Raw genomic sequence first — 8,216 nt, 5'->3', positions numbered from 1 at the left:
TTGGGTTGGTTGATACCGGTGCCCGAAATCAGTTGGTTGAACGGGAGACTAGTCTGGCTGATGAGGTAAGGATGTTAAGACAACACACGATGGACATGTATCAAGCCTGGATGACTGGGAAGGCACACCCCCGCCACCACCTAGCTTCTTAAATGCTACCCTTTACCCAAAACTCCGGTCATAGTGCCGGATGATCCCCCCATACTCTCCAACACTTCTCATTTCACTGCAATAAACCCTCAGGTGGGCTACCGGATCTCCACACCCATCATACAAGTTCAATTTTGGCACTTTAAATCCCGCGGGCAGGCAGACGTCAGGGGACACAGGCAGTTCTTTGTAATCCATGCTACCCTGGTCTCCCATTCCTTGCTTGTTCTTTAAGGATTGTTCTATGCCTTTCAGCCTCCTGGGTGTCTCGTCCCACCCTTCTTTTCCTGTGAACTTTTCATTTTCAACATGAGGCTCATTCCGAAGGCTCTGATTGTATGAGTCAAGAACCTTGTGGGCAACCTCTGAGGAGTAATATTGAACATCATGGGCTTTGAGTGGGTGTTCACTGTTAGGGATAGTGGATATGACAGGAGGGCAATTTTGGGGAGAGGTAATTGGAAGAAGAGTGATGGAGCTACTAGGGTGGTTGGGAAAGTTGTGATAAACGGGTGGATCTGGAGAGTATGGGGGATCATCCGGCACTATGACCGGAGTTTGGGTAAGGGTAGCATTTAAGAAGCTAGGTGGTGGCGGGGGTGGTGCCTTCCCAGTCATCCAGGCTTGATACATGTCCATCGTGTGTTGTCTTAACATCCTTACCTCATCAGCCAGACTAGTCTCCCGTTCAACCAACTGATTTCGGGCACCGGTATCAACCAACCCAATTTTGTTGTTGTCCGCCATCGCCTTTTGACTTTATGTTGTGGAGAGGAGTTACTACTTCGGGAACCACAAACCAACCACCTTTCTGTACTGATATGTCAACAACAAACTTGGTAGTGATTAGAGCTTAACAGATAGGCAACCGCACATTGGGGAATGTAATGCACCTAAGCAGTTAACCATTTCTATCATGCATTTGATCGGTTGCTTGCGTCATCTCGGCTTTTCCTAATTTTCATTCGCCACTTCTCTTTCTCTCTTTTTCACTTACGCCTTTCTTTGCTTGACTTCTCTCTCTTGTTTTGCCACAATTTCCTTCCTATCGTTTCTTATTTCCTCTCTCACTTTTCTTTTCTTTTTCTTTTCTCTCTTTTTTTTCCTCTCTTTTTCCTTTTCTTTTCTCTTCTTTTTTTTCTTCTTTTGGTTATGGTCGAATCCTATGGAGATTGCCTACGTATCATGACCCCGCATGAATCAGACCGAGCGTAGTTCTGGGGATGAGTGAAAAAATAAATAATAAAACATTTTGGGATTTTCAAAAAATTTCATAGAAATAAAACGTTTTGATTACAACGACTCATCCTACCTAATTTTACCCACAAAAACTAACAGACTTGACAGACTCCGATAGAAAGGTACAGACTCAAAACAGACTAACAGAAAGATGAAAATACAGACTCGAAAACAGAACAACAGACTCCAACGGAAATCAAGAATACATCAATGCCTCAACAGCTCTTGGGGCCCACGGGACATCATTTGGTCTCGCCACGGGCCTACGCGCCAAATTCCCTTTGAGATGATAGAGATCTTCCATTATCTGGCGGACAAAGGTCATTATAGTGGCAAAGAACATGGATCTAGTCTTGTCCTCACAACTACTGCATTTCATCGCGATGTAGTCGGCGATTCTTCTGACCCTTTCTCTTATGATGCCCTTTTCTTGCAACAAACGCCCAATCTGTCGGGCCCTAGCTTCCAAAGTTTGCTCAGCTACATGATTCTGTTCCTGAAGTTGTTGCAAATCTCTTTCTAACTGTGCCATTGCTGCATAACAGTGTTCTCTTTCTGCATTAAAGTCTGTTTCCTGCTTAATCATTTTGTTCTCAAGGACGGTGATCTTTTTCTTCAACCCTACAACCTCACTGTCATATTTCTCTTTTAACTGTTTAACCAAGCGTGCTCGCTCCTCCGCATTCTTGGCCAATTTTGTTCGAGCTCTTGCCAGTTCGCCTTCGGCCTTGTTCAGATCAAAACCATATTCCCCCACTTTCTGTCTAAGATTAGCTATAAGCTTTTCATCTTTTGCACTTCTAGCGGGGTTTTCGGCTGCCATTTTCATTTCCTGAATTTGGGCTAGAAGGGCATCATTTTCCTTGGCTAACTTTTTCTTTTCGCCTTCGGCCTCTTGTGCTTGGAGATCATTGTCAAATTCCATGTTTCTCAGCTTCTCTTTCAAGGCATGAATCTCGGCTTGATATGTCTTTTCTTTTTTCCCCCATGCCAACCTTTCTTGGATTTTGTCGTCAAAAGCTTGAACATAAGGTCTTTTGGCAGGCCTCTCGGGCTCGGGCTTCGGCTCGTTGTTTATACTAGACCTTTTCTCAAACCAAGCAGCATAGTTTGGATCTACTTCCCCCTTTGCCACATCTGGTACCTGAGTGCCATTTTTCATATACCGGCAGTTATTCCAATCCTGCTGAACTAAAGCCTCGGGCAATGCAGCTTCTGGATGTAGCTCTATGACCTGGATGCTTAGATCTTCATCTTCGGGCACAATCTGATATCTTCCCAATTGCCTCAAGACCCTCTGCGGTGCATATGGCTGGATACTCTTTACACCCATTAACCTCAGGTAGCCCTTGGTAGCACTCATGTATATGGCTTCTTTCCTCGGGATCCATCCTATAGTCTACTCGACCTGACCTGCTTTGAGAGCTTTCAAGTGGGAGACCCATGCTTCAAACCCTTCTAGCACGTTGTAATCCTTTACTCTCTCCTCGTAACTGGTGATGAAGTTACCCGGGCTCGAACCATAACTCATGAATCTGGGGTGATGGCGAAGATGCTCGATCAACCACATTTGTAGAAGGATATTGCAACCTTCAAAGAATTGAGCCCCGGCTTTGCGTAATGTCAATGCTCGATAAATATCCGCCAGCACCAACGGGACAAGTGTATGATCTTCTCTGGTAGTGAGGACTTGTGCAATTCTAACCATACGAGTACCCACTGTCCCTTTCTCATTTTGGAAAAACCATGATCCCCAAGAGCGCCACAATAAATGCAAACCGGCGATAAATTTGCCAAAGGCCCTTATCTTGTTTGTTGCTCAAATCCTTTTCATGCGTTTCGAACCCAGCTGAGTGCCCGAACCTGAAGTACAAGAAATGGAAAGAACAACACCCTTTGCTTACATGGGCTTTCTTCATCTGTTTACTGATATTCAGGAGGTCAAAGAACTTGTGCACCGATGGAGCCCTCAGAAATATAAGTTGTTGCTTCCTCAAATCTCGGCCAAACTCGATGTACCCGGCCATTTCCTCCAAAGTAGGGGTGATCTCAAAGTCCGAGAAACGAAAAACATTGTGGACAGGGTCCCAGAAAGTTACCAAAGCCTTGATTAGATCTTCCCGTGGTTTTATCTCAAAAATGTTTATAAGGGCACCCAACTGCTTTTCACCCATTTCTGACCATCTTCATCTAGATCATTCGACCACATACGCAAGTGCAACCGAGCCTGTTCCCTGACCACTTCTGGCGGATCCTGGATAGTAGTCATTTATTCCTGTGGAAGGTTAAGGTTAGGGTTGACTCTAGTGGACCTTTTTTGTAAAACAGGTTTCCAATTTTACACAAATTGGACCATGATTAAAGGACCATGATTCCTTCCCCTATATGCCAATTTTAACCAAATGACTATTTTTGCAAACGTGGCCCCTTCCCAATCCCACATGAATTTCGAGGCCGGGGAGGACTATTTTATGACACTTCACAAACTTGTCCGTTCTTTTACGAAAATAGCCCTTCGACAACTGAAAATACTCTAAGGCTATCTCGGCAAGAACGGTTTAAGACATTGCCGAAGCTGAATCGGCTTATTTCGACCAAAACTCCAAACTACATTTACTTGACCACTGGCTCTCTTTTTTTCTCTTTTTTTTTTCAAAAATAAGGCCGAACCTTATGTAGGTTGCCTACGTATCCCACATCAGGTGAGAATCAGACCTGCGCAGTTCGGTCAGCTTTGACACATTTGAAAAGGATACAGTGTTTGACTCTTTTGAAATAACTCTCTCTTTTTTTTTTTGAAAAATGTTGGCAGAGTTTCGGGATGTTTTCAAATATCGGGTTTTTTCTTTAGAACCGGGCTTTATTTCTTCCCTACATCACTCTTGGTTTTTCTTTTTGCTTTATTTTTCCCTAGCCGGTCAACATGCAAGCCGAAACAAATAAATGTTTACATAGCACATAGAATGCATCAGGATGGTCTGTTATTTTGGGTACACCTGTCCTAGACGGACCCAACCCCTGTGTTGAATCCCCTAAGTCAAATGCACGCGATGCAAACAAGAGTTCCTACTAGGGATCTGGCATGAAGCTGTGTTTTTCTAGGTTTAAATCCTGGGGTTTTGTTCTAGACTTGGGGTACCCGAGCGGACAATTGGGGCCGATGTACCGGGAGCACTGTAGTTTGCCCGGCCTTGTCGCTTGCCCAGCCTCGTTCTATTTGGTGTAACTTCTACAGAAAAAGCGGGCCACGCGAACGTGTGCACCATTTTCAGAAGACTCAGATGGGTGGCGTAAGAAGACAGTTATATACAATTCAAACAATATTAAAGCGATAAACAGATAGCAATTAGCACAAAGGTTCACAAAATACAGTAATATGAACAATAAATAAAGCCAAGTAAAAATCATAAAACAAGCTCAAATTCTTGAACCCTGAACCAATGATTCTGGGTTGGCGTTCCCCAGCAGAGTCGCCAGAGCTGTCACACCTCCTTTTTACCTACACCCCGGGAAGGGAGTATAAGGGAGTTTTATCCAATTAAAGTGACAATCGAAACGGGATTCTTATTTATAATAAATTTAGAGTCGCCACTTGGAATAATTTATGGTGTCCCAAGTCACCGGTTTAAATCCCGAATCAAGGAAAGATTGACTCTGTTATACAGTCCGCGAACACAGAAATTCGGGTAAGGAATTCTGTTAACCCGGGAGAAGGTGTTAGGTACTCCCGAGTTCCGTGGTTCTAGCACGGTCGCTTTGATCATACTTGGCTTATTAAGATTGTTTAATTACTCATTTTAGGACCTATGTGCATTTACCTTTTACCACTTTTAAAATAAGAAAATTATCTTGAAACGGGTCACGCGTACGTGTACCTGTTTGTTTGGCGCGTCAAAAATCATGTCACGCGAACGTGTCCACAATCGATAACGCTTTATTATTATTAAGAGAAGTTTGGCCAAAGTTGCGCGAACGCATACTCTGGTTTTGTTTTTAAGATCGTAATCATGTCACGCGAACGTGTCCATGACCATGATAACATGTTAAACGCGCCTAAAGCAAACTACGATTATTTATATTGTTATATCTAAATTGTGAAATTAATACGAGGGCCATGCAATTTAAAGTTTTATTTGGCACGACACACCCCCAAACTATTTATCAAAAAAATTGATCAAAATATTGAGGGCCATAAACTAATCGATTATCTATTACAGCTCTCCTCAATTATTAATAAAATCTAACGAATAACCTTATATGAACTGGCTTTATGTCCCTCTTGTATTTTTCAAACCCATCATCTATACTAGTCTGAAGGTTAAATAGCCTTGTTCAGGCCCACGAAAAGAGCCCAAGCCTCAAAGAAATACGCCTAAACTGGGCTCGCGGNTAGACAATTAAAAGCCTAAAATTAATCAGTATTAACATGCTATATGTATTAAACTAGGAAACTTTATCAATTATTCATCACTAACCTTATTAAACCTCAAATTCACATGTTTTTCTAAAAAAAAACTTCATACTTAACAAATCTGATTTTTCGAACTTTATTCTGTTGACTCAAATTAATCCAAACTAGCCTAAACAAACAATGGTCATTTGGTACGAAATCAAAATAATCACCTAAGCATGGTTACTATCATCCATCCCGACTTTAAATCCAAACCAACCTCCAACATTAGATACAATCACAGTCCCCAAATAACAACAAATGAATCAAAACTTAGCCTAAATGTCATAACCAAATACAGACCGAGACATTTCTTATAACTACAGCCAATTCCATACAAGCTGATAACAGAGGAATCCAAAACATAAAAGAAACCTTGATTCTATACTATGATATCTCGTTCATAATCAGTATACCAAATCACAATCATTCTAAAGTTAAATATTACAGCCAGCATGAAATTAGAAGACAAGGAAGTGAAATTCAATAACAGGTAGCATGCTTTCATTACATTCCCAAATTCAAACTTCAGATTACACTTAAGTGATATCCATGATGCTGAGAATACCTAGAAATTTAAGAGGAAAAAGAAGTGAGGAGGCAGTAAACAGCAACAGAGCAGAGTCCAACAAAAGCAATAGAACAGTGACTTCACAGCAGCTCAAAACCCAACTCTAAACACCCCAAAATCAAACCATCTTCGCCCAGGTGTAGAATTCAGACTTTTAAGAGATTCTAACTAGGGAAGAGGATCAGAAATCAACACCAAACAGAATTTTGAGCAATCTTTCACAAAGAAAATGCAGAGAAATCAGTGTTTCCTTTTCAATTTTCAGTCGTTTCTATTTTTTCCAGAATTCTATCTCTTCTAAATCTGCCTTGAATGCCAAGCAAAGGTGCCTTTATAGGCAAGGCATTAGGGCAGCTTAAAGAAGTCAGATTTGCAATTAGACCCTTTTTACATTTTCNTCATAGACCTTACATATTGGAATTTTATATCATTGGTATTCTTTTTCTCTCTTTCTCTCATCCTTCCATTTATCCACATCTTTTTTGTCTATTTTGCTTTACAACTTAGAATCAGATTTCCTTTTTTGTTTATGCAAAAGATTTCAGTTGCTACAAAGATATGACCTATATATCATATCTTGACTGGTTCTTTAGATCCAGATAATGCGAAGTGATGGGTTGGTTATTAGTTCTATAGTTTTTAGTTCATACTATGTGGGCTGGTCTTTTTTAATCCTAACCCTAAAAAACCAACGAGTCACACACTAAGCATAGCAATTATATCAAATGGTCAATCAAATTTTTATTCAACCTTATAGAATTAAGAATTATAAATGTTCCCCTTGATTGATTAGAAAAAGAATGAATTTTTCTTTTTTTGTTCAATCATTGGATAGAAGGGAAAGACAAGTAGTAAAATTATTCCTCGTCTAGAAATATCCAAATTTTGATGCCCAATACTCCATAGATAGTTCGAACTGTATAAGAGCAATAATCAATTTTCGCTCGAATCGTTTGTAGGGGAACCCTACCTTCTCTGATCCATTCGACACGTGCAATTTCTTTTCCGTCGATACGCCCCGCAATTTGTATTTGAATTCCTTTTGTATCCGCTTGTTCTGTTAATTCAATAGCCTTTTTCATTGCTTTTCGAAAGGAAACTCTATTCTTTAATTGTCCAGCTATAAATTCTGCAAGAATATTAGGGTTTCCATAAGGTTTTGCAATTCTTGTGACAGCAATGTTCAGCTTTCGGTTATTTTTCATTTCTTATAAAACAAACTAATTTACTAATTGATCCAAAAAATGTAAAATTAAATCCTAAATGCAAATGCAACATATTTTTGTATTTTTCATGAATTAAACAAAATTAACATGCGCAGACAAATGCAAACAATTAACGAAAAAATGCTACAAAAATCTATAAAATTGCAAATAATGGGAAAATTTATTTTGTTTTGAATTTGTGGGAGTAATTCATATAGGGCAAAAATCACGTGCTCACAAAACCCTGTTCCAAAACTTTGTACACTACCAAAGATAAAGAAACATGTAAAAAATTTTAACCACTCATCAGATCAACTAGTCATGGAGATCATCGCCCCATAAGAGACATTGCCAAATTCTAAGCTAACTAATGACATTCTCATCCAAACATACCTTACCCAAGTCTGATTGCGCTAATTCCAGGTCCATTGATCTCATCTCACCCAGCACAAGCTGCCCGACATTCCACACACAATGCCACCTAGAGCCGCGTGTGATGAAACTCGCACCCAACAAGCAATAACTCGGATATAACCAAAGATAGAAGGAGAACCAAATAAGAGAACTACCCAACAAGTTCTACAGGTACAACCCCAACAAC

At 40.4% G+C, this 8,216-nt stretch overlaps 1 long non-coding RNA gene across 1 annotated transcript in view; it reads right to left on the bottom strand.

Moving 5' to 3' along the window:
- The window catches only part of LOC109216326, an 18,132-nt gene extending 10,532 nt beyond the window's left edge, over nt 1-7,600 (bottom strand). Inside the window, exons 1-2 of the long non-coding RNA XR_002066472.1 lie at nt 7,113-7,600; nt 5,768-5,771 (exon numbers count right to left, since the gene is read on the bottom strand). This is a non-coding gene — a long non-coding RNA (uncharacterized LOC109216326). The remainder of the gene's footprint in view (nt 1-5,767; nt 5,772-7,112) is intronic.
- Nucleotides 7,601-8,216: the final 616 nt, after the last annotated feature.

This window comes from Nicotiana attenuata, unplaced genomic scaffold, assembly GCF_001879085.1.
Source record: "Nicotiana attenuata strain UT unplaced genomic scaffold, NIATTr2, whole genome shotgun sequence".
Classification (NCBI taxonomy): Eukaryota; Viridiplantae; Streptophyta; class Magnoliopsida; order Solanales; family Solanaceae; genus Nicotiana; species Nicotiana attenuata.
The sequence above is the reverse complement of the archived record's forward strand: the minus strand, read 5'-3'. Positions and strand labels throughout refer to the sequence as shown.